We start from the raw sequence: 27,410 nt of genomic DNA, 5'->3' as shown, positions 1-27,410 counted from the left end.
GTGTCCTCGCACCGTTCTGTGCTTGGGTGCGAGGACACTCATTCCTTCAGTTTCAACCTTTCAGTAGCAGTGACGGACGAGCCTTCGCACCTCCATGCAAGTCAGGGTTACTGGCGTGACTCCAACTGGCCAGATTGTCAATTTTAGTGAAAGTCGGAAAATGCACGCAGAGAGTTTGAACCATTGAATGAGATATTTTACACGGTAATATTATCCTATGACAACTAGGGGGTGCTGGAGAACACAAAATCTAAGTCATCCTGCTCTACATCATTTGTACACCAAAGCATCTTAATTCCATGTAAATCGAACAATAATTGTGTTACAAGGTACACTTCCTGTTGCCAGTAGGTGGCACACTGAGTATCATGGTTAACTGACATTTTGATGTGTTTAGGGCTGCAAACTGATCACACCCTTAAAAAATTTGGGGCTAATTGGGAGATGCAAACCAAAGTTACAGTAGCTTCCTGGTTGGTGGAGAATACTGCATTGCCACGGCAACAGCATTCATTAAAAACATATTATCTTCACAAGGAGGCATCATGGAGGTCTTAAAGAAGCTTTTGTTTGTTGTTGTTGTAGTGTATTATGCTCAGTTTCTTAAAGTTCCTAATTTGGTCAGGCAAGGAGGCCTTGAAGTTAGTGGTCTAGGGATGTTTAGGCCTGGAAGACAAGTGTGTAGAATACTGTCCTGAATCCTCTCCCAGGCAGACCATGGGGCCTGGTGGATGCTGAACTTTGTTGTAATAAATTGATTATTATGCAACCGCGTCGGTGTCCGCGGAGGTTTCTTCATCTTCCACACATCATTGCTACTTAAGAAACAACTACATTGTTTTAGATGAATGTGGTCAACCTGTAAGGGGATGAGCCATGCAGATGTGATCAAGTCAGGACTGTTTAATGGCAAAACATTAAAGTTGAAAACGTAGCCACACCCACATGGTATGACTTAAACTCAGAAATTAAATAACTTTTGATTTCCCATGATCTTTCCTTTCAGTGAAAGTTGCAACAAGCAGGCAGAGAGTTTTGATCCCTCAGTTAGATATTTCATGTGGGGTAATTTCCTGTGGTCACTAGGTGCCGCTAGAGACCACAAAAATGTACATCATCTTGGTCTCCATCATTTGTAGACCAAACCATGTAAATGTCATGAAAATCAAAGTATAGTTGTATTAAGAGGTTTACTTTCTTTTTCCAGTTGGTGGCACTGTGATTATCATGCTTAACTGACATGTTGTAGTGTTCAGGGCTGCACCTTGATCACACCTGTAAAATTTGGGGCCAATCGGTTGATGCAAAGCAATGTTACAAAAACTTCCTGTTTGGCGGCAAAGACCACGTTGCCATGGCAATGTTGTTCATGAAAAACCTATGAAATCACATGCAGGCATCGTTAAGGTCTCAAAGCTTTTCTTACCAAGTTTGTGCTGAATATGGTCAACCTGTAAGGAGGTGCACATCAAAATATAAAACATATAACTCCATGTTTTCAGGAGATGGCGCTATGATGATAACTCAGTTGAGCCATGCAGATGTGTTCAGGCCAGGACTTTTATCAAACAAGAGATACTTTGGGCAGATCGGACGATGTTTGGCTGAGATACAACAACTTCCTGTTTCATGGCGAAACATCAAAGTTGGAAACTAAGCCATGCCCACATGGTGTGACAAAAACTAAATTTTCTAAATCAGTTGTCATATCACAGATCTTAAAGTCTTAGAAACCACATATGAAGTGAATTGGGTATATCTGGAGGAGATATACATCAAAGAAGAACATATGATTTTCAGGTTATTTTCTGTGGCCAGTAGGAGGTGCTATAAGAAATGGTAATGCTTATCATGTAGATGTGTTCGGGGTGGGACTGTCATCCAACATGTGAAGTTTGGTGAAGATTGGCTCATGTCCCTCAGAGTTATAAACTACTTCCTATTTACTTCCTGGTTCATGGTAAGACATGGAAATGTTTGGCACATTAACACCCACATGGTGTGACGAAAACTCAAGAATGTAATAACTTTTGATGTCCCAGGCCTTCTGAGAGGATGTTTAAATTCTGAAGTCAATCGGATGAAATCTGTAGGAGAAGATGTAAAAATATGACCCCTGAACATGGCCAGAAACACGCTAAGTGTGCAACTTCAAATCAAAATGGCTGACTTCCTGTTGAGTTTAGCATATTGGTACAGGAGACTTTTTTTTTCATCTTGGGGTGTTCCATGTGCCCACCAATTTTCATTAATGTAGATGAAAGCAGAGGCGGGGGCTGTTTTATACAAATATAATAGGGGGCACTCCTGAGCCATTTTTTAAAATTAGCACTGGAGACCCTTAAAATATAGAATTTTTTACCGGACCTGATGAGGCTGCAAAGTTTCATGAGTTTTTGAGTATGATAAAGTCCCCAAAAAGGCAATTCATTTATAGGAAGAAGAAGAATAATAACTCCTTAGATTTCAATATGGTCCTCGCACTGTTTGGTGCTCGGGCCTTAACATGTAGTAAGTAAAAAGTAAAATTTTTTTTAAAAAAATGAATATATATTACAGCTTTTTTTTTTTTTTTTTTACAGCAATGTTTGTAACCTGTGTGGTTGTGTTGGTCATAGTTCAAAGTATCAAAATTGCTATTTTAGAATGTTATAATTGAAACGGGGTGTGTATGAACCCAGAAGCAGTACGCCAACACTCAAAGTCAGTTGGTAATAAGCTTTATTATCGCCAACACAAATAAAGATCAGCTCACAATTGTTCAGTCCGTTCTTCGGGTGAATTACCCAATTAATGTCTCTGGTAATCCAACGAGGTGAAGACACGAAGCTGGAACTCACTGTGGCTGGAGAGTAGGAAACCCCGTAGCTCGAAGAACCGACAACACGTGTGGAAACGTCGTCGGGGAAAACGCTGGGTCGTGGTCGGGAACAGGCAGGGGATCCGTAGCCGAGGAAACAGTCCGAGGATGCAACGGTACCGTCGAGGAGCAGGCTGAAGGATCGTCGTGGTCGAGCGGGGAGGTCTTTGCCAGTGAAGCCGTCAGAGATGCGGAACGCCGAAGCGAAGCACGTGGTCAGGGACAGAAGGCAGGTAGGTACACCGGGTGGCAGGCACGGAGGGTTGGTCGGGAACAGGCTGAGTCGGCAACAGGAAATCTGGCAAAGGAACGCTGGAAAGTCATGCATGGCAGAGGAACAATCTGGCAAGGAGTGAGTGAACTGGAGAGTCTTAAATACTGCACTGATTGGAGATGAGCTGCAGCTGAGGGGAGAGCAGGCTGCAGCAGTGGGCGTGGCTAGCAGGTAGAGCAGAGCAGAGTGAGGTGAGTGGAAAAGTACTGGAATGAAGGAGAGGAGGAGGATACAGGAATCATGACAATAATAATGATTATCTATGTTAAAAAATACGATTTAATTTACATTAAATCAATTCATGGTCACCATCAGTTGTACCTGCTCAGAGACGCTGCACCTGAACCAGTATGACTCAGTACTAATCTCTGTAGTAGAAATGACAAATGGTGTTGAGTGGCAGGTGAACAGTCTGTGTGGAGAGATGAAAATGCCAAAACACAATTTCAGAGCCCACTGGCTATTGTCTGATGACTTTAGCTGAGTCTTTTCTCTGATATCTGCTGGTTACACTGGATCTCCTGAAATTTTCCTCCAGAAAAGAGACAAATGATGATGATGAGTTAATGAAATCCATCTCATAAAATACTGTAAGCTATCTTTTTGGAGCTCTGATTAATAACCATGACTAACATTACCACATCAATGGTAAAGTTAGCAAAACAAAACAAACCATCTTACATTGGAGACTCTATAGACTTCATAATAAGATAACAGAGAGGAATAATGATCCGATGTACAGAGTCAGTTTACAAGCAACAATCTCCACCAGGGGAGAAAATCATCACCAGTATATTACTTGAGAAGATTTTATTATTTGGCAAAATTTGTTCTGTTAAGCTGTAACCAGTGCTGACCTTAATGTTTTGAAGCTCTGATCGATAGTGTTTATTGTTCAATTAAGTCAAGTCAGTTTTATTTATAAAGCCCGTTGAGGCAAATTGTGATTTGTGATAATGGGCTTTACAGCATATGGCATCCCTCTGTCCTTAGATCCTCACATTAACTAAGGAAAAACTCCCCAAAAAACCCTATACCAGGGGGAAAAAAATGTTAGTCAAGTCAAGTCAATTTTATTTATAAAGCCCATTATCACAAAACACAGTTTGCCTCAGAGGACTTTACAGCATACGACAGCCCTCTGTCCTTAGACCCTCACATCGCCTAAGGAAAAACTCCTGTATGTGCAAATATTGTGTGTTGATAAGACTCTCATGCATATATTGTAAGTGGAGGCATGATGCATAATAATGAAAGCAGAAGGTCGTGTCAAGTGGGATCATTGCATCAGCACAGCTAGGACCCACAACACAGGCGTAGCTTCAGACAGGACCACAGCAACGGCAAAACCAAGGCCATGATCAAGGCAAGCTGGAGGTACAGTATCAGTGCAGCCACAGCACGAGCACGACCAAAGGCAGGATCACAGTATCAGCACAGCCATCACCACAATCAGGCGCAACATTGATAAATGTCACATGTGTATATTAATAGTGGAGGCATGACCAGTAATAATGGGAGTAGAAGTTGGCGTTGAGCAGGATCACAGCATCAATGCAACCAAGGCCCATGACACAGGCACAGCCTCAGACAGGACCACAGCAACAGCACAACCATGACCACAATCCAAGCTGAGCTGGCTGCACCTTAATCACCACGATTAAGGTGCAGCCAAGATCCAGGAAAACTATGAAACGAGGGAGCAAAAATGCTCCGGGAAAGAAGCCTAGTTAGTGTTATGCAGTAAAAGGACATGAGCATAGGCAGATGAAGAGAGCGAGAGAAGGAGAAAGGAGCTCAGTGTACTTAACCTGTCAGCCTAACTAGGGGCTGGTCCAAGGAAAGCCTGAGCCAGCCCTAACCATAAGCTTTATAAAAGAGAAAAGTCTTAAGTCTACTCTTAAAAGTGGAGATGGTGTTTGCCTCCTGCTCCAAAACTGGAAGGTGGTTCAGATAAATACTAGATGCACCATTTTTCTTATTAATTAATAATTAATTAATCTAATTAATTTATGCAACACTTTTAATTATTAGTTATTTTCAGAAAAGGACATATACACTTAGTGATAGACCAAGTTTTTTTTTTTACTCCAACAGTTTGCCCACCAGTGAAGGCAACATGTCGAAAGGGTCAAGCATTAATACTTTCAAAATTTTTAAAGATGATCCCCAAAAAGTGGGATGCTAGATGCCCTAAAGGAAACTGGCAAATCACATATGTACAGCAAGCTTGGCAAATCACCTGAATCATCATCAAACTGAACTGTAAGTGATAGCTTAGATGTCTTGCAACGTGTGCAATATAATAACTCCAAACTCGAGATGTCCCCTCATCTCTCAACCTAGGAGCCTATTGTAGAGCCTTACAGAAACCAAGAAATGAATTGTTAACAAAGAATTCTCCACGGAAAAAAGGAAAAACACATCATGTTAAGTATAACCTATACACCAGTGGCCTCAAACTGGGCTATAACTAACTGGCACATTTATCAACAGACACAGCAATATTTTTGTGAAAGAACCACCATGAATAGTTTATCAAAGAGGATGTGATCTCAGCCTTGTAAATGCTGATGTGAAATTAGAGAGAAAAGTCCTTGGTAAAGATGGTAAAGAGTTCTTCTAAATGGAAAGGATGCGCTCAGTATAGCAATATAGTCAAACCACTTTACTCCTCCTCACACTGGGAAAAATATTTTATCAACAATGTCCTCACATGTTCCACCAGTCATGTCACTGATATGATTCCTTGTGGATTATCCACCAAAGCAGAGAATAGTTAGAACAGAAGAACAGAAGAGCTCCATAAGGAGAAATGATAGCAATTACCCAGCAGCAGTACATTTCAGTGACTTCAAACATTACATGTCATCTTTTACTTGGATGTTCTGGGTCAGTGAAAAGGTTCCTCTGCCAGAGAGAGGTGGTACCATCAAAGAAACACTCTGCAAACTATATTCCCCAAAGGACTGCATTATGAGACACCATAGCATGTCTTGTTATGAAGGATCTTGTAGACCTACTTATGGTACACCCAAGATACAAGTAGTGCATACGAGTATAGAATTTTAAATGGTTAATGAAAGCTGCGAGGCAAATGTGTTCATTCATAAGAGCAGCATTTTCTCTACATACTCTTGTAAACATACTAAAAGAACTTGAGAATTATGTCAGGTGTCTTATTGTTTTTCTTTTTACTTTTTTTCTTTGTTATATGTGGAATATAAAGTGACAAAAGATACACATCATTATCAGTTGTCAGGAGATTAATTATCCCACACCTGTTCACACATATGGGTGATGCACTATCTATTCAAGGTCAGTGTTGTAGAAACTCCTGATGAAGGTCCAGAGAGCCCAAATGTTAGTATAATCATAAATCGTAATAACGAGCCAGAGCAGTATGTGGGATCTGCTTTTCTCACTCGATTGAATCGGTTATTACAACAAACAGAATCTTGAACCTTGATACATTAAAGTGAACCATGAACCCTCTGTGGTCATTTTGATTGCCATCCACAGAAAGGCAGCAGCCAGCACAGTCTTGCCATGCTGTTGTGACTGGGGTGGGGGCTATTGTTGTGCTGGCACAAAGGTAATCGAGTGGAAGTGGAGGGAGGTAATTAAAGAGCACATGCTCAGCTGGAGGCCACGCAGCACAGATGTCAATACAAGACGGAGCTCCTTCAACAGGGCTTTCTTCTCACATGCTGGAAATGTGATTTACATCACAGTCGGGGTGTAAAACCCCCACCTGCAGCACAGCAGAGGAGCTGGAGTCGCTCTGGTTTGGAGGCAAAAAATCAAACATGCAGTAGAACATTGTTTGTAGATGCTGCAGAGACAAGCAGAGCAGGACAAGGTTCTAAACACAGGACAGATAGATGCATGATGTCACAGTGGTATTAATGGGACACTCTGCTGCTCCCACTGAAGTTGTGTTAGCCCTGATTAGCTCCTCAACACTTGTTGATTGTATAGTTCATAAAAAGCTTTTACATGTTACGTTTGGGAGGGTGTTTTACAGCATGCCACTGTAAATCTGTGCTGCTGAATGTTAAAAGATGTATCGGGTGATCATACAAGAGGAAATGGCAAACAAAAATGTTAACCATGTATGCACTGTATGTGTGTGCATGTGTACAGTACAATCCCACCCCAAACCCCTAAAGTGAGGGCTCCTCCAAAAGCCACAAACACTGGTGTAGTGTTAACTTTTTTAGTTCTCAACCATAAACGTCTCTGGAAGGCTGTTTGATAGACCAAGAGTAATTATTTCAAGGACTTTAGCTGCTAACACAACACAGGATGCAGGAACAGATGGTTCACATCTGAATCTTACAGATTTCTAAAAATGTCGTCTCTGGTAAAAGATTCGCTTTACTCCTTTTTTCACAACTGCTGTGTCTATTATTGGTTGGTGATATTTTTCCTGCTCTTGCTGGTCACTCAGGTCCCACGTTTTCCCTGAGCTGACACCTCTGTAGCAGTTGTACCTGCTCAGAGATGCTGCACCTGAACCAGTATGACTCAGTACTAATCTCTGTAGTAGAAATGACAAATGGTGTTGAGTGGCAGGTGAACAGTCTGTGTGGAGAGATGAAAATGCCAAAACACAATTTCAGAGCCCACTGGCTATTGTCTGATGACTTTAGCTGAGTCTTTTCTCTGATATCTGCTGGTTACACTGGATCTCCTGAAATTTTCCTCCAGAGGCTTGTTGTCATCAGACTGATTTCGAGATCAACTCATACAGCTAACAAACAATTTGACAGTCAAACAACATTAAAGAAATTGTGTGTGACAGAATATGACTCACACTTACATTCACTGTGTCATTTGTAAATGTTAACCTGTTCATTTGGAGACAACAGTTAACCCTCTTCCCAGTATATGGAAATATTCAAAAGATTTTTTTTTCTGGCTTTTTGCCTTTCTATTAACAGGACAGTGTGAAAGGGGGGGAAAGAGTGAATGACATGCAGCAAAGGGGTAAAGCTGGGGTTGAACCCACAGCCGCTGCAGTGAGGACAGGGCACCTGCTCTACCAACTGAGCTACTGGGTGCCCTAAATGAATATATTCTAGATGTCTGTTATATCATTTTATACACATTTTCCTATAGATATATATACACATTAATAATTGATATATTATAGAGATAGATGGTAACTTTGAAATTCTAGGATCTATTCTCAGCCCAACTCATCACATGGTACAAAGCTCTGATGGTTTTGTAGCACAGTGTTGAAAGCATTGTTGAAAAGTTGTACTAAGGATGTTGCTGTAATCTTTGTCTTGCTCCTCTCTGCACCAGACATCATTCATGCTGAAAATGTTTTGTCTACAAAGTGGGGGTCGACTGCAGGGAGGGAGGGGGACATGTGGAGGGGTGATGTTGTTGGATTGTGGCATTCTCTTCGCTCTTCTCTCGCTGTCACTACAGCTCAGCAGACGCTCAGGCTCAGCACCTGCTCCTTGGGGGGGGGCTGTTAGTGATATTGAAGGGGGAGGGGGCTGTGAGGGCAAAGGGTGGCCTTTTGTGTACTGATGGGGGGAAGGAGTGTGTGTATGAATGTGTGAGGAGATGTGACTGTACAGACTGCTGATGCTGGGAGTGCTGAGCTGAACAGACCACTCCCCAGACAAAAGCACTCAAAGTGGCTCAGATAAGCCAATTATTAGCGTGCTGCTGTACCAAAGAGACCTGCTTCATATGTCTGTGGACTGTCTGTGGACTGATGTGCTACTTGGCTGTGAGTTTCTTTTGTGCTGACTGAGTGTGCATGTTGCCGCTGATTCAAATATTTGTGGACGTCTTTTTACTCAAAACTGCAACCAACATTTTTAAACAGTGTTATTCAGCTGCTACTGTCATTGAGCTTTCCATTTTGTCAGACCTCATGATTTTACCAAATTTCAGAAGGACATATGTCTGAAACTGATCAAGAGAGCAAACAGTCATTTGGCAGAAAATACAATAACGTTTTAAAGTTTAATTCATGTTTAAATTATGATAATTGTTATGTGCCACCTCACATGAGTGAAAGGTTTATTTCATAAGAAATAAAACAAATTTTCTTAGTTTATTTATTTATTTATTTGGTAACATGCATTTCGTAATTCACTTTTTCAAAACTCTTCAGACAATCAATACAACACAAGTCAATGTGGACTAAGAAAGTGCTGCCCAACTAATCAAAATATTATCAAAATCGCAATTTGGTCAGTATCTAAATCACAGGAGCTGCAATTTTTTTTTGATAAAGGTAAAATGTGTCACAACATAGCATTATAAATGAAACAATGTGCTACAGAGATGCCCCAGCCTTCAAGTCATATTCCTGACACATAACAACATGTTTGTTTGGTTCAGACCCCAGCAAAAATATCATTATCACCAATTTCATACTTTTTTCAGTGAAAATTAAATTCAAAATTACCATTCCCAATTAAATCACGACTCATATCAAAATATCTGTCAGAATAACGTCAATATGATTTTTGTTACATATTGTGAAGTCCGAAAGTAAATTATAAATTACTCTTCATTGCTTTTACACTAAATTACTTCAATGAGCACATCTTTCAAAATTCATTCAACATTTCTCCCTAACACTCAGGACCACCAAAACTGTGTATTACAGTTCATTTTGCCCATTTTATCCACAAGTAGATACACTGAACATATAGTAGTTTGTTGTTATACAAAAGAAACGACTTTGTCCACATCACACTTGATGTCTCTCCCTTGTAAAGTACTCCAGTAAAAGTAGAAAAAATATGAATGCTGGAACATTACGCCACACAATAACCAAGTCACAGGGCTGGAATATGTAGTAGTGTGTATGTAACCTGTTGTGAATTGTAGTAACTACGTGGAAAGCTAACCTGCCATAGTTCCTGTCTGTCTGAATGAAACTTGCATTTGATGTTTAGCAAAATGTGCTTTGCCATTCCCATTTCATGATAACGCAGTCAACTGCATCAAAGCTACAGTAGGTAGCTTTTTTTTAAAATTTTTTTTTATTTTTTTTATCATATTTGATGAAACTGTCCCTATATCCTGACAATCATACATCAGACAGATAATCTATTTAAAAAAAACTCAGCTCCTCCAGCTCCTCTTAGGGCTCCTAATGGCATTTACAAGAAACACCTGAATGAAAACAACCAATCAGAGCCAGGAGAAGTCACTCATGCAGATGTCAATCACTGCACATTCTGCATATGCATACCTCCAGTTTACATGTAAACATTGCCAATATCTTGGTATCAAAACTGCTGCTGCACTCAGACCTTTTCATTCACAATAGCCAATAGCAAGCAATTGTGTTGATGACTGAAGGTTTGTATAAGCAGTGACATTCTGAAAACAATAGAACACTTCCTCAGTGGGAAGCTTTCAGGCAAAGAAGTCTGTGTGCCAAAAAAACATCCTGCTGTCAGTGCCATCAGCATCTGTGCTATATAAAGGGTAGAAGGTGGTATTTTGAAACTTTTGGAGATTTTGAAAGGTGAACAATGGTGAAACATATAGGAAAGCATAATATACAATTCAAGAAGGAAGAATGTGCTGGACATAAAAACCAGGAATCAGGGCAAAAAATATCGGAGAGCAAAACAGCATTTAATGATTCCGAGGCAGATGCTCTTGAAAGGAGGAAACATTAACCTCAACAAGTAAGTATTTTATCATGTATTCTTATATCTTAAATACTATGTCATAATTCTACACAAATAAGTGTATTGTATATCTAGTGTGTATATCTACTTTAGTATGAATTATGAATTACCATTATTTGAGTTTTTTTGTCTGTCCAAGTGCAGGGTGGAATGGATGCTCTGATAGGGTACTATGTGACATAGTGACGTTTTCAGTCACCTCTCTGTCACTTCTGCTAAATTTGTGATACATTTATGTTCTCATATCTATTTTGAAACTGTTAATATTGCTTTTGGTTGTTGGTGTTGGACGGTGGTGGCCTTTGGCTTCTAGTCAGTCATCAGGATGAGAAAATCGACTCACCAGTCTGCAAACTCTCCTACGGCTGACTTCTGCTATCTTGCCAGGTCGAGGTTTTCAAATGTAAACATCAATGAATATCAAGGAGATGTAGAAAATGGACACTAGCTGAACTAGCATCCCGCTAGTCTTTGTACAGGCGTTGGAAAATAAGCTGGATGACCTCTGTGCTACATCAGTTTCCAACAGGATATTAGGAACTGTAATGTCCTGTGATTCACTGAAACTTGGCAAAATCTTGAAATGCCAGACAGCGTCCTTTAACCAGATGACTGTTTTTCTATGACAATCTGACAGAGCAGAAGACTCCAGCAAGAGAAGGGGAGGATGTGCGCTCTATGGTGAATAAGGACTGATTTGATAGTGGGAATGTGAGGAGCTGTACTGTTCCTGCTCGCCTTTTTCTATAAACTGCTCTTGTCCGTAGCACTTTGTTCGGCTTTTTGTACAAAATTTAGTTTTAGGAAGAGAAAAGCACTAGTGTCTTTATGCTTTACTCTGTCAGAAACACTGATACTGGATCTTGATATTGGATATAAGACACCTCTGGGGTCACTTTTTATTAGAGCTCAAAACTATGACTGAACATTTAGGTGTACAAGACCGGAAGCCATTTTATCCTTGGTCTGTGACCATGATACCAAAGGTGCTTTTGATTCTCCAGATGGCCTTTTTTGGACAAAGTGTTGATGTACCCTTAGAAAATGTATAAAATGTTAGTGTTCTGTTTTATTGTTATCAAATTTGAAGTTGGACTAAGTAAGGTTTCATACTGTATGTTTCCCAGCTGATAAGTCCCACCTACATTCATTTGCAGGCATCTGTTTCTAAGAAAATATTAATGCGGAAACGAAAGCCTTCTTCTTCAGTGTGTTCAGACTTCTGTGTCTTAATACCAGTTGTGATTCTGACAGCTTGGGAAAAAAAAAACCTCAGTGGTACCTTTCAAAAGAGGCCAAAAGCCTGCATGGACTCCAAACGGTTCACAAATAGCTTTCACATGTAGTGGGTAGGCCTTGGATAAACATTTGACTGTTTACATAAAAAGTTCTGACCTAAACCTCATTGTTTCCGTCTTTACATTAGATTTTATACTGGAGAACTGAGTTAGAACTGCAAACAAACCTGTGCATCGGTGGTGTCTGACTGATCTATCTCAGCACTATGAATGAACACCCGCCAGCAGTTGTAGGAGTAATAAGAGCTGAAATTATTTTTGAGAAACAACAGTGTTTTCAAGCCCTGGGATAGTCTGGAGATTACAGGGTGTACCCCGCCTCTCGCCCCAATGACTGCTGGGATAGACTCCAGCCCCCCCACAACCCTTTTGAGGACAGGCGGCTGTGGTAGAGCGGTCAGTGGTTTGATCCCCGGCTCCTCCAGGCAACATTTCGAAGTATCCTTGGGCAAGATATGTCATCAGAGTGTGAGTGTGTGTGAAAGATTATTGAGTAGCAGGTGGCACTTTGTACGGTAGCCTCGGACACCAGGGTGTGTGAGTTGATAAATGGGTCATGTAGTGTAAAAGCGCTTTGAGTGGTCAAAAAGACTAGAAAAGTGCTATACAAGTACAGTCCATTTGCAAAGCGGTTAAGGACGATGCATGACTGAATGAATGAGCAGTGTGCATCTGTCGGTACTTTAGTGCAGCATCAGCAGCCATAACGCAGGGTGCAAGATATGCATCACGTAGTTACCACTAAAATTACAAAATGTTGTTTTCTATTTTTTTTGTTAAATAGTAGGTGTATTTTATTCCCGTGCACAGAGCCAGGCTACCTGTTCGCCCTGCTTCCAGTCTTTAAAGCTAGGCTAACTGACTCATCTGTACTTCACACATAGGGGCGAAACTGACATTCATCTGAACATTTCACTCTCAGAAAGAAAGTAATAATAATGATAATAATAATAATAATAGTAATAATAGCAGTAATAATAGATAGGACTTAAATAGCACTTTGCAAAAAGAAAACAAATTCAAATACAAAATAAAGAATACAAAATACTGAAAGACGCTTACATGAAGCATAAGAACAAATACAACGAACAGAATACAATTGCAAAATATAGAGGATATGACAGTTCAGATAGAAAATGAATAATTACATTTACAAAGGACGTTGTCTCCTCTGCAGTCTGCTGCGTGTTGGGTTGACACTGTAAATCTTTCCGCCTCCTTTTATTTCTATTCTCCTCCTTTAAGATGTTTTTCTGTCATGTATGGGAGGTTCTGAGTGTTGCCCGATCTGATCACAGAACTTTCCTTCACATGCACTCAGACTGTGGGCCTACTACAGTCTGTTATGTAACCTATAATGCTCAAACACGTGTAGGATTGGATCTCGCTGTGGATTAACATTAGTTGAAGACTAAATTCACATCTTTATGAATTAATTTAAATGTGTTGAGCCTACGTGCTGTGTTCTCTGGCTGATGCACTGTTTCCAATGCTGAGTGAAAATGGATGCATTGATTTAATGGCACAGGGACCCTTGGTTACTGATGGTGGAGCGCTGCCATTAACAAGAGCTCTGAGCTGTGATTGGAGCAGGCCTCTCCCTGCACTGCTCTCATTGGCTGCTTCCACAAATGCACTTGCCTCATTACATACAAAGCTCCAGCCTCCTGTGCAGAAGAGGGGGGAGCTACAGGGTGTGTTACTGGATCGAAAAGCCCTACGCACTGTCTCACAGGCTGGACATTTCATTTGTTCAGTTTGTTTTTGACAAAAGGGCGACCCTGTTTTGATGTATTTACAATGGCATTTACAGTCAATGGGCTATTATTAGTAGAGCAGTGCACAGTAAAACTCAAAATAAAGAATCTATTCTATATAATATTTATCATTTTATTAGTAGCCAGTAAAAAGTCATTCAAAGTGTTATTACCACAAATTCATGAAAGAACTGTTACAGAAGCAGGGATATGTCTTCTGGACTTTAAATATAAATAAAGACAGACTTTTAAAGTGTTAATTATAACAAGAAAAGATGTTAATTTAAAAACATTATCAGACATCAATTTGCCTTTGATTGCTAGATCAATAAATTCAAAGTAAATAGAAATAAAAAAGATCATGAAACTAATTAACCCTTTGAAACCTGAAAAAAATACTTTTTTGTCAAAAATATGGGAAAAAAGCGATGAGCAATAAAAGCAGAAATGACTCTAAAATTAGCAAGAAATTAGTAAAAAAAAAAATTACACCAGGAACCCCCCATTAAACTACAAAAAGTTTTTAAAAAGTAAAAGTAAAAGTGCTTAAAAGTTATAATACATCTGTAACCTCCCTTAGACATTTTCCCCAGCTTGTTCAAAATACTCTTCTAAATCTATTAATTACTTGCAATTTGTGGAACATTTCTTACCAAGGTAGTCATTGCCCTTTTTGCCATTTAAAAAAAAGAAATCGCACCAGTTTGCTCAGGGATTAATTATTTAAATACTTGTGAAAGGCATTTGAATGTTGTGATGTTGCTCTAGGTTTTAAAGGGTTAATTAATCTCTAAATTAGATACAGTGCTCTGACTGGCCTTGTGGGCTCAAGAACAAGAGGTCCAGTTGCAACTAATTTTTAATTAAATTAACTTACTTCATTTTTAGGAAAATTCAGTATATTGCCCTGTAACAGTTTTTTCCACCAATATGAACTGTTTATGATTAAAGACCATTATGCTAGTCCTGTGGGACACTGCAGACTGTGTAGAGGAGTTAGGTGTGTGGACTCACGGCTCAGCAGCTTGATAGTCACAGCTCCATCTGCTGCTCTGTTTGTTTGACTTTGTTTCATTTTTAGGCAACACACTGCCTACAAGTCTCCACATTGAATCCAGCCATATTAAGATTTAAGTGATCTTGTTTGTGAAACATGATAGGCAGACACTTATGTATAATACCAAAACTTTTTTGTTTTTAAATGTGATTCCATTTAAAATCCACGTTATAAAGGGAACACAATTATTAAATTGCAATCTATCTATCTATCTATCTATCTATCTATCTATCTATCTATCTATCTATCTATCTATCTAACATTTACATCCATTCATTCTGTTTCTGCATCATTAAATGTAAATTTATCATGTACCTTTAGAGTAGACTTTTTAATTAAAATCTGTTTTGGCTATGTATTGATTGTTGTTAACACACGAGCCTGAAAGTTTATGCTTGGTCTTAGAAACAGTATTTGTAAGGAAAAAAAAGGATGAAAAAGTAAAATCTGAAATTGTCCTGGCTGTGCAGATAAGAGGAGAGATGTTGTGCCTCTCCCGTCTGCCTGTCAGACAGAGCTGAGGGCAGATTAACCCAACAAAACGCGTAGCTCCTGGTACCTAAACACATTGTTAAAGCCGCTGATAACCTCATGAATTCCCACTTTGTTTCTCTGGAGCCTGAAAGGAATAGTGAGCAGTGAGCCCTGCTTGATCCAGGATCTCTTGTTGAGCTGGTTCGTCTGAAGTGAGCGGTGAGTGGATGCGAGCGGCTGCTCTCACACAATTTGTTGACATTTTTTCACATTGAGCGCCATTTGCAGACAGGTACACCTACCGCCACTTTATTGTTCCCACTGTGGAACGATCTGGCTTTAATGTGGAGCAAACACCGCGATTAAAGCGAGAATTATTCAAATGAAGTCTTCCAATAATATGCTGAATTTTTCTATGATATGTAAGAGCGCAGTGTCTTTGATGATATGCTCGGCAGCAGATGTGATCGTTGGCTCTGTGGAAACAGCGATACTTTGAGATTTTGCTGACAGAATTCCTGTGTTTAAGGATGAGTTGGAGCTGATAATGTTGGTGATTTAGTGTGTTAGTGATGAGACTTGTGATATCTGTAGTGGCTGCATCATGTTGTGCACCGTGAGAGAGGGAGGAGGCAGCCGTTAGGCGATGTCATCTGTTTTTCCAGTAGACTATAGACTCATCATGGAGACTGTTGACTGTGTACAATCAGCAGGGCCGCTCCGAGCCAGGGGACACGCGGGGCTCAGCCCTCTATCTGAGGCCATACTCTGCTCCATATCATGCATTATAGCCACAGCATGCTAAATGGTCGCCACATCTTATAAACTATAATTATAACTTCAAATGTACAGTAAAGTGGAAAAACAGGTTGTGTCTCCTTTAACTATGAAGCTAATTAAAACAGAGGTATATTTTAAACAATGTAGGCTATCAAACAGCTGTCCAAGCTGGTAGCACGACTGAACGGCCATTTTCACTTCATTAAAATATTTCAGGTGACATATCTCAGACATATCAAAAGACAAACAGGCCACATTAGAATACGTAAAAACCAGCAGCTGATATTTTGATGAGAAACATAATCAAACACTCCTGTGTCTCTCAGCAAATATTCCAGCCAGTGCAGGTTTGAAATAAGAGCTAATAAATTAGATGCCACTGAATGAACAAACCAGGCGACATCATGTGCACACCTGCAGGAGTGTGTCATCTGTCCGCTGTTAGGTGAGCCTTTAGAGAAGAAGAATCAGCTCCTTCTGAGTAGCAGAATAAAACTGCTGTTAACTGTCTCTCCTGTTTTACATCAGTGCTGTTTGCTACATACTTCTACTGATTTTCCACATACTGTGTACCTTTATACTAGATTACGGAGGTCTCTGCACTGATCTTTTCCCACCTTTTCCCAGTTTTTCATTCAGAGATGTGACAGAACTACAGTATGTTTCTCTTCTATTTTACACAACAGTGGATCCTTTGGGCACCAATATGAATTAGACATTAACATGGAGTTGCCCTTTAATGTTAAATGTTCACATAACAAGACCTACATTGTGCAGTTTTTACTCTTTTTTTCTTTTTTAAATCTTTAATCCCCAGTTTGCTTTAACTCCCAGAAATCATCATATGCCTCTGTGTGACAGTATAATATACACTGTAAAATCTGAGTTTGTCTTAAATAATCTTAGAAATGGATTGCCTTGAAAAAGTAAAATAAATATAATTATTTATCTTAATTTATGTTTAATTTGCATCTAATTAAGTTTACTTACAGTGTACCTGTATTTACACAATTTTGCAAAGTTGTTGCAACTTATAATATACTTATATTATTCAAGGAATGACCTTGTTCTGTCTACGTTTTAGCAACTTCAGTAAACCGAGTTATTCTGACTTAACCTGAACATGACAAAGAGGATTTAGCCAATGATGAAGGTAGGAGATCTGCAAGTTCTGTTTTGTTAACATGTTTAAGAAAATACTAATATGATTGACTGGTTTGAAACAAGCAGAATACAGAGACAGAGCACAGTAAACTTGGTGTACTGAAAAAAAAAACCCTTAGAAAGACTGATTTCATATACATTGTCATTTTAAGTCATTAAATTATATATTAAGTAATTATAACTACATTTTAACTAAACTTGACAACAATAGATAAAGTAAACATTAATTAAGATTCATAGTTATATTTACTGACATTTTAAAAGGTAATTTGTTTCCTAGCTTTTTGAAAAATTAAAATCAACTTTTCAGATTTCGGTGTCTATAAGAGTTGTGTCATTGAAGCTGCAAAATGTTTTCACTAAATGAACTCCAGCTTGCACTGTTCTTTTCCTTTGAATTGTAATACTCTAGATGCCTTGTTTATAATTTTCTAGTGATTGTTAAAACTGGTATAAAACTGATGAAATAGAGAGAAAATAACAAACCGATTGGACCTTTGAGTAGTTGTGACCCAGTATTTGTCATTTACTTCACAGCGAGTTTTAGGTTAGTCAGGGGTTCTGATATCCTTCAAACAGACTTTGTTGAAAACAGCTGTCATTAGGTCCATGGATTTCATCAGAAGACATTTAAAATGCTTTTTATTCTTCTGCCTTTCTCTGTCCTCTCTGGCTGTGTGGCATGTGTATACAGTGCATCTTCCAAACTTCATACATTATATAAATACTACACTTCTTGAAAATATTTCTTCATCTCTAACTAACAAATGAAGTAATTTTGGACAGAATCTTCCTTCTCATTCCTTGAATACAAACAGAATAACCTCTGTAGCTGTTTACTCCAAAAATTAAAAATTATGGTTTTGACTTGATATTTTTGTACTTAATGCCCTCAAATGACTCTTACTGAAATGCTAACTGATTTGAGCTAACTTCATAAACCATCAGAGCCTGGGTCCTTTGTTCTTCACATTAAAATAAACACTTCACATTAACATTTCTTATACAACAGTTAGTCCTGACCAAGCAATTTGATTGGTCGAGAATGAGTGCTAATATAGGAGTACAACATCACTGGGACTGTAACCTTTTAATTCTGCATGTATCACTCCACTTCACGGCAGTTCAAAATCCAATAATTAGTGTAAGAGTGAAAGTGGGATCTGTTTGAAAAGTTGGATATGTTTATAGTACGATGTAAGCATAGGTTCAAACAGCTAGTTGGTGCTTTTCACATAGCTGTCAGTTGGTCAGGTTGGGGGAAGAAAGAAGAAGAGTGGAGAGAGAGAGGAGTAGAGATGGCAAATTCGAAACTTTGAAACGTTTCAATACTTTTTAACCATTGGTTTGACACGTTTTGAAACATTTCAAAACCCGCTGGCTCTCCATTGGCATCATTGAACATTTTAATGGTTTCATTTATTAATGGAGATTTAATCTGTCTGGGTTTGGTACCGATCACATGATGTTTTAAAACCTGTCTCAAGCTACGTGCCAAAGCCTGAAGTGACGAAACGTTTCGCAACAGTTCGATCTTCGGTGTCAAAATTGTCATCTCTAGAGAGGAGTGGGGGGCGAGCAAGAAAGGACTGGGATTTTTAAGCGTGGTTTGAGCAGACTGTACATGCATTGGAGTTACTAAAAGTTATGTGGAAGCCCAGGAGGGGGCAGCTGTGATGGATGGGTTTTGGTAAACTGCCGTTCAGTGAGAGTAAACCAGCTGTTACAGATGTTACAAGGATGTGCAGTGAGACAGGCACACACTTGTCAGACACAATCCACAGCCTGAGAGACACCGACATACACACACATGCTGTCTGATATGGGACTTGAGGTGATGGAGATCACAGCGGTAAGTGGACCCACGCTGCAGTGATAAACTGTCAGATCAAACTAACTCATAGGCTTTACACGATCACGATTTTTGGGCCGATCACCGATCAGTGAGTTTAAATAAACCGATAACCGATCACCGATCCGATCACCTGAGTAGCAATATTTAAATTACTTGTTTATGTACTTATATACTTATGTGCTGTTTCCTGAGTATCAATCTTGCCATGCCCCAGTCTGACTGAGATACAAGGGTTAGTCAAGTCAAGTCAGTTTTATTTATATAGCCCATTATCACAAAACATGGTTTGCCTCAGAGGGCTTTACAGTGTACGACATCCCTCTGCCCTTAGACCCTCACATCACCCAAGGAAAAACTCCCCAAAAAGAACCCCTGTAACGGGGAAAAAAAAGAGGAAGAAACCTCAGGAAGAGCGGTAGAGGATAGTGAGGGATCCCTCTTCCAGGACGGACAGACGAGCAATAGATGTTGTAAATAGCAAGTGAAATACAATCATGGCAAAAAAGGAAAGAGAAAGAGGGGGGGGGAGAGGGGGGAGAGAGGAGGGAGGGAGGGGGGGGGGGCACAGAATAATAGAAACAGATGCACGTCATATTACAATAATGTTAGATGTGAAATTAGTAATTGCTCTCTATGATGATGTTGATAGAGATGATAACAGTCTCATGCATATGTGAAAGTGAGGTGTCCAAAGGCAAGATCACAGCATCGACGCAACCAGGACCAGACCACGATCAGGGCGAGCGGGGGGCACAGAATCAGTACAGCCACAGCACGAGCACAACCAAAGGCAGGGTCGCGGCATCAGCACAGCTATCACCACGGTCAGGCACAGTCAAGGTTGCGGCCAGGATCCAGGGAAACTAGGAAACAAGGGAGCAGGAACGCTCCCGAGAGGCAACAGGATTAGCGTAGTGCAGTTCAACAGACCCAGGCTCTGTAATCGCGAGCCCCAGGCAGTGAGAGTACCACATGGCTATCACAGAGCTAAGCTAAGCTTGCACATGGCAATGCAGTAAACAGACATGCATGATTTCTGATGGCGGCATTGAGAGAAGGAAAGGAGCTCAGCGTATCAGAGGAAGTCCCCCGGCAGGTTAAACCTATGTCAGCCTAACTATGGGTTGGTCCAGGCAGCCTGAGCCAGCCCTAATTATAAGCTTTATCAAAGAGGAAGGTCTTAAGTCTCCCCTTAAAAGTTGAAACGGTGTCTGCCTCCCTGACCGAAAATGGAAGATGGTTGTTAAACATCAATGACCTCTGGAGGGCATTAAAGGACTGACAGGTTCAGTTAAGTTCAGTCTGGACAATCAAAAATATAACCCAAGACAAAAATAATTAGCACAACTTAGCAGTACGACGTGGACTCTCTCTCTGGGAATCTGCCACGTCTGGAGCATGTTCTGGTATTTTGTCACCAACGCTGCAGCAGAATGTGACTCGCGGAATTCCCTTGCGTGTAGGACCGCAGCTCGGAGTTTAAAGTTTGAGTCAATCCACTGGGCCGCTAAACTCAGTAGTGACATTGGGCTGACGTCTGAGGACCAAATGTCTGTAGTGAAACTGATAGAAGGATTGCCCTCCATCAGAAGGCTCTCTACACGTGAATGGACATCCCGGTGTAGCTCACTCAGACCTGTCTCACCGCAATACGTGTGCCCTGGGAGGCGGTAGCGTGGATCAAAGTAAGTTAGCAGCCGTTGAAATGCAGGGTTCTCCACAATATTAAACGGCAGGTCAGACAGCACAATAAACTCCATCAGCCTCCTTGTGCCACCCCTTGCCTTCTCACTGTCCTGACTATACGGACGAGCAGCACTGTCCAAAGTGGTTTGCTTTAGCATCCGTTTCGGAGTTTGCTTTTCTTTTTCTTTCTCCGCGCTGCGTTTCTTGAACTCGACATGCTCCTCCGGATGTATCTTTTCCAAGTGCCTGATTAAATTTGTCGTGTTGAAAGTTTTTGCCAATGTTCCCCCGCGAGGTACTGTAGCGTTGCATATATTGCAGATAGCTTGTGCTATGTCTGTTTCTCTCACTTTGAAAAACTTCTACACCTCCGACATCTTTGTTTGTGTTGCAAACAAAGATGTTGCTGTCGTGAAGATTCAAAGAAACTTTATTGTCCGTCACATAGCGACAGTACTCAAAACAGGAAGAGGCACGAAGACGAAAATGAAGTTTTTTTAATCATGAATCATTAGCTCTCGGATACAAACAAATAAACATGTCGATGCTGTGAAACTAGTTTGGAGTAAATGAGACAGATTAAAAAAATTTCAACATGACCATGACGTCATTGATCGGATTGGTGATTTATGACATGACGCCCAATCCCGATCATTTCAAAAAATGCCAAATATCGGCCGATCCGATATAGCCGATATGATCTGTGTAAAGCCTACTAACTCATCTGAATCTCACAGGCCACCAAAGTGTCTGTTAACAGACTCTGATTTCACTGAAAACACAGAGATAAATGTTCATGATACTAAGCATCTGATCAGTGCATAACATGAAGACCGAGCTAACACAGATTAGCAAGCAGGAAATGTTTATGCGTTGCTAAGCAACAGCTACCACGTCCAGCGGTTGCGGAACTGTTTGTGTCGGCGGAGTCAAAAATTCATGAATTAAACATACAAATCATAATCTGTTGTTGCTTGTTACTATTAACAAATAAAAGACGCTTGTACAACTGTTGTATAAAAGCCATATGACACTCAAGGTCGTGTGTTGTGCTGGATATCATCACGGCTGTGATTATCTTCAACGACCGAATCACAGCTGTGATGATATACAAGCACAACATACGACCTCGAGTGTGATATTGCTCAAATGAATTTAGTTCAGTATTACATAGTTCCAGAGGTGAGGTGTTTCTCACATTTACATTTCAATGTGAAAAAGGTTCTTACTCCATTTTTTATTGTTGTCTGTGTCTTGCTGGTGTTCTGTAACTCTGTAACCTTATGAGTCAAAAAGTTTTTCTTTGCAAAAAGTTACTGTGTTCTCCTTGTTGTTGACTGCAGAACTCAGCAAATCTTACCAGTTCTCTTCTCATTCAGACATTCTGGTGTATAAGCTGCTCTGGATGCCTCATTAGCGTCAGCTCAGACCTTCTCATTGGGTTTTAGTCTGTTTAGTATTTTATATTTTTTTCACTTTAGTATAAAAGTTATTACCCAAAGACAAAATGAAAACTTATGTGAGGTTGTTTAAGGACAGAGTGGTGGTTGGGGCTCAGAGGTAGAGCGAGTCGTCCTCTAATTGGAGGGTCTGCGGTTTGATCCCCAGCTCCTCCAAGCAATATGACGAAGTATTCTTAGCGCTGCTGCAACAATGAATCGATAAAATTGATTATAATCGATTATTAAATGTGTTGGCGACGAATAAAATTATCGATTCATTGTGTCGCGCAACTATTAGGTCACTCACTGTGTCGCAGGACTGTTTACGTCACGCAGACCGGAGAAGCCGTTGTTTAGAAGAGGCATGACGGAGGCAGAATGTTTCGTACGAAAACGTGAAAAAAAGTTTGGGAGCACTTAACGTTTTACAAAACAAGGAAGTGTGTGCAAAAATATGCCAAAGTGACACGGCATGGTACAGTATGGTTATGATGCAGCATCTAAAATGAAAGCAGCCTGTTTCACACAATGCACATCAGAAGTGCGTGACTTCAGCCTTGCGGAACTGCTATGCTAATGCTATGCTTGTGATTTTCACACATGCAACGTTGTTGAAACGTCGCTGCTGCAGCGCTGCCCGCAGATATTAGTACTGTATTTCCACATTTAGAAGCACAAATTCCACTCATTTATGAAGTCATACAAGCTCCTGCACAGCCTACAACACGGCCCTGTGAATGTTTCAAAATAAAATGCCTTGTATCAGCAACTGATGGGATTTTGTCCACAGAGAGCTGTCAGAGGGCTTTTGTTTTGACAGGGAAGCAGGGAAGTTGGAGTAAAACAGCCGTCTTTGTATTTCCTAATCTCTGTGACGGGGGATACTTTTAAACTGCAGTAAAAAGTTCAAGCAGCTGCCCGTTTATGCACTTTTTCTACTGTTGTCAATGATAATCTGTGATGTTTATTATTAGTTCTATTTTTATTTTTTAAAAATCAGATTCATCGCTTAATCGAAAAAATAATCGACCAATTAATCCATTCTCAAAAAAATCGTTAGTTGCAGCCCTAATCCTTAGGCGAGATACTGAACCATATATTGCTCCCAGTGTTGTGTCATTGAAGTGTGCATATGTGTGAATGGTTACTGAGTAGCAGGTGGCACCACGTACAGTAACCTCGGCTACCAGTGTGTAAATGTGACATGTAGTGTGGAAGTGCTTTGAGTGGACAAAAAGACTAGAAAAGCACTATACAAGTACAGTTCATTTACCATTTCTGTAAGTTAGACTGTTGTGTGGCGATACAGATATGAATAATAAGCACTTTCAGCAGAATTACTATTAAACAATCATTTTACAGTCTGGCCCACATGTCAGTTTTTATGATGAACAACATTGGTTTGATCTCGTTCCTTCAACATCTAATCATCTTTGCAACTTGAAATATCTAACTGAAGGATTAAAACTCTCTGCCTGCTTGTTCCGACTTTAACTGAAATCAAAGATCATGTGACATCAAAAGCTTTTCGATTTTTGACTTTTCATCATACCATGTGGGAGTGGCTACGTTTTCAACTTCGATGTTTGCCTTGAAACAGGAAGTTGCTCTTGAGAAGAGTCCCAACCTGAACATATCTGCATGGCTCTATTGAGTTATCATGACAGGGCCACCTACTGGAGGCAGTGGGTTATATGTTTTATATTTTGATGCACCTCTTTACAGGTTGACCATATTCAGCTCAAACTTGGTAAGAAAAGCTTTGCCATGGCAACATGGTCTTCGTGGCCAAACAGGAAGTTGTTGTAACTTCACTTTGCATCAACCCATTGGTCCCAGATTTCAAGGTGCAGCCCTGAACACATCAACATGTCAATTAAGTATGATAATCCTCCCCCACCATCGGAGCCAATTCATCAGCAGGTGATCAGTTGACAGTTCTGCCCCTCTCTTCACCAAGACATGCGGTAGCAAGTCTGACGGCACAACTACAAAGTCGATCATCGAACTGCGGCCTAGGCGGAGGGAGGCTACCCTCTCGTCCACCGGGGTAAACTCCGACATACAGGCACTAAGTCGGGGGGCAATAAGTATTGCCACCCCTGCCCAGCGCCTCTCACCAGCAACTCCAGAGTGAAGAGAGTCCAACCGCTTTTGAGAAGACTGGTTCTGAAACCCATGCTATGTGTCAAGGTAAGGCCGACTATATCTAGTTGGACCTTCTCAACCTAGCGCACCAGATCAGGCTCCTTCCCCACTAAAGAAGTGACGTTCTATGTCTGTAGAGCTAGCTTCTGCAGCCAAGGATCGGACCGAAGGTCCCCGCCTTCGGCTGCCGTCCAACTCATATCACACCCAACCCCTTTGGCCCCTCCTATGGGTGGTGAGTTCACGGGAAGGAGTTCCCACGCTGCCTCTTTGGGCTGTGCCTAGCTGGGCCCCATGGGTAAAGGCTCGGCCCCAGGTGCTCGCCATCGAGCCCCACCCCCAGGCCTGGCTCTGGGGGATGCCCCGGTGACCCGTGTCTGGGCTAGGAAAAAACTTTGAACCATTTATGTTTTTCTTCATAAGGGGTCCGGTGAGCTATGCTTTGTCTGGTCCCTCCCCTAGGACCTGTTTGCCATGGGTGACCCTACCAGGGACATAAAGCCCCAGACAGCTGAGCTCCTGGATCATTGGGACATGCAAACCCCTCCACCACGATAAGGTAGTAGCTCAGGGAAAGGCATTATTTTTCTCTCAAATAAATTGCCTTTTTAAGGGCTTTAGCATCTTCAAAAAGTCATGAAACTTTGCAAGCTTATCAGGTCTGATGTAAAATTTGATATTTTAATGGTCTTGTGCATGGGTGGGAGGAAATGTATCAGTGGTGCCCCCTTCTGATTTTCAACGAAGCAGCCCCCGCAGCACGTTTCACCTACAGCTGTGAACAGGAGGCCTGTGCAACACCCCAAGACCTACAAAAAATGTCTCTTGGGGCTATATCGTAAAACCTGCAGGAAGTCGGCCATTTTGATTTGAAGTTGTAATTTTGAGCTTTCATCAGATTGACTTTAAATGTTATGGCTACCTTCATGAGACCTTTGACAGCAAAAGTTATTCAAGTCATGAGTTTTCATCACACTGTGTGATCTGTATGAGGCGTCTAATTTGGATGTTCTGCTATGAACCAGGAATTGAGTGAGTCCAAGCTTGAAGACATCTGCAGTGCAATTTTGAATCATAGTCATAGCGCCACCTATTGGTAGCAGGAAGTTACTTTTTTACTCTTTGATTTTACTCCTGTAGCAGGTTTACTCAATTAACCTCATACTCAATTAGAATACTGTAAAGACCTTCATGATGCACAGAAATGAAACTTTTGAGTTTTCATCAAACTCGATTGCCAAAGTTACGCATTAATCGCCATAAAACTGGAAGCACTTTGTGAGGAGCAAAGCATGCACCAAAACTCACCAAACGTGGCACACACATCAGAAGTCCTAAAATGTGATATGTGATGTAATTCTTTTTGCACTGATGTGCCAAAATGGCTCTGTAGCGCCCCCTACAGATTTCAACGTAGCAGCCCCTGTAGTACATTTCACCTAGTGCTACAAAATTTGGGAGGCATGTGTAACCGGCCAAGACCTACAAAAAAGCCTCCTGAACCCATACCCTAAACCCAACAGGAAGTCAGCCATTTTGAATTGAATGTACAATTTTGGTGTATTTTTGGCCATTTTCAGGGGTCACAATTTTCCGATCTTCTCCTACAGATTTCATCCGATTGACTTCAAAATCTAAACATCCTCTCAGAAGGCCCTGGACATCAAAAGTTATTACATTCAGTACAGTACAGTCTTGCCCTGAACACATCTACATGACAACTGTTACCATTATTTATAGCGCCCCCTACTGGCAACATGAAATGTCATGGAAATTACATGCTTTCTTCTTTGATGGACTGCTCTGATTGACTTCAAAACTGGTGACAAAACCTTTAAGACCTGAATGATGCTTCCCTCTGAAGTATAGGTTTACCATGAATGCTGTTACCATGGAGATCCAGTGGTTGCCGCCAAAGAGGGAGTTGTTGTAACTTCACTTTGCATTGGCCCCAGATTTCACAGTTGTGGTCAGGCTGCAGCCCTTATCACATCAACAAGTCCTTGAACTATGATACTCACTTAGCCACCTACTGGCAACAGGAAGTACGCCTCGTACCACAAGTATCTTTTAATTTTCATGAAATCTACATGTTTTGGTCTACAAATGATGTAGACCAAGATGGCGTAGATTTTGTGTGTCCAAAGGATGTAGTTCACCATGTGAAATATCTTACTCAAGGGTCCAAACTCTCTGTATACTTTTTCAGACTTTCACTGAAATGGATGATTGCATCACTCAGAGTCCTGCCAGTAGCCTTGACTTGTGTTGGTGTGTGAGGGCCCATTCATCACTGCTTGCAGCTTTAATTATTATTATTCCTTGAAATTAATTTGCTTTTCTAGGGCTTTAATATGCGGGAAGACTCATAAAACTTTGCAGCCTTGTCAAAACTGATGAACTTGTTGATATTTTATAGGTCTCAGGCTTGGACCTATAAAAATGGCTCATGAGCGCCCCCTAGACGGGAGCCCCCAAAGGCTGTTTCACCTACAAAAATTTGCAGGCACTTGCAACACCCCAAGACGAACGAAAACCCAAAAGGAAGTCGGCCATTTTGTATTGAAAGTGCAATTTTTGTGCATTTTAGGCCTTTCAGGGGGGTCATAACTTTTTGAACAAGTCCTACAGATTTCATCCGATTGACTTCAAAATTTAAACATCCTTTCAGAAGGCCTGGGACATCAAAAGTTATTAGATTTGTGAGTTTTAATGGGCCAAACATTTTCGTGTCTCACAGTGAACCAGTAGGTAACAGGAAGTAGTTTATAACTCTTAGGGACATGGTCCAATCTTCACCAAACTTCACATGGTGGATGACAGTCCCACCCTGAAAACATCTACATGATAAGCATTACCATTTCTTAAAACCCCCTACTTCTGGTCACAGGAAATGACATGAAAATAATGTGTTCTTCTTTGATGTATAT

General features: G+C 40.6%; 1 protein-coding gene across 15 annotated transcripts in view; it reads left to right on the top strand.

The window, feature by feature from the left end:
- The window catches only part of LOC121957960 (protein 4.1), a 147,114-nt gene that overhangs the window by 27,519 nt on the left and 92,185 nt on the right, over positions 1-27,410 (top strand). For 9 of the 15 annotated variants that reach the window (XM_042506794.2, XM_088090394.1, XM_042506791.2 and 6 more), the window contains exon 1: positions 15,450-15,624. The exons of 1 other annotated variant lie outside the window; for it this stretch is intronic. The gene's annotated coding sequence lies outside the window, so the exon portion shown is untranslated. Of the gene's footprint in view, positions 1-2,963; positions 3,094-10,666; positions 10,817-15,445; positions 15,625-27,410 lie in introns of those variants that run through there. 5 more of the 15 variants (XM_088090385.1, XM_088090387.1, XM_088090393.1 and 2 more) reach the window with 5 other exon arrangements.

Source organism: Plectropomus leopardus, chromosome 17 (assembly GCF_026936395.1).
Source record: "Plectropomus leopardus strain MGB_pleo_1.0 chromosome 17, ASM2693639v1, whole genome shotgun sequence".
Taxonomy (NCBI): Eukaryota; Metazoa; Chordata; class Actinopteri; order Perciformes; family Serranidae; genus Plectropomus; species Plectropomus leopardus.
The sequence above is the reverse complement of the archived record's forward strand: the minus strand, read 5'-3'. Positions and strand labels throughout refer to the sequence as shown.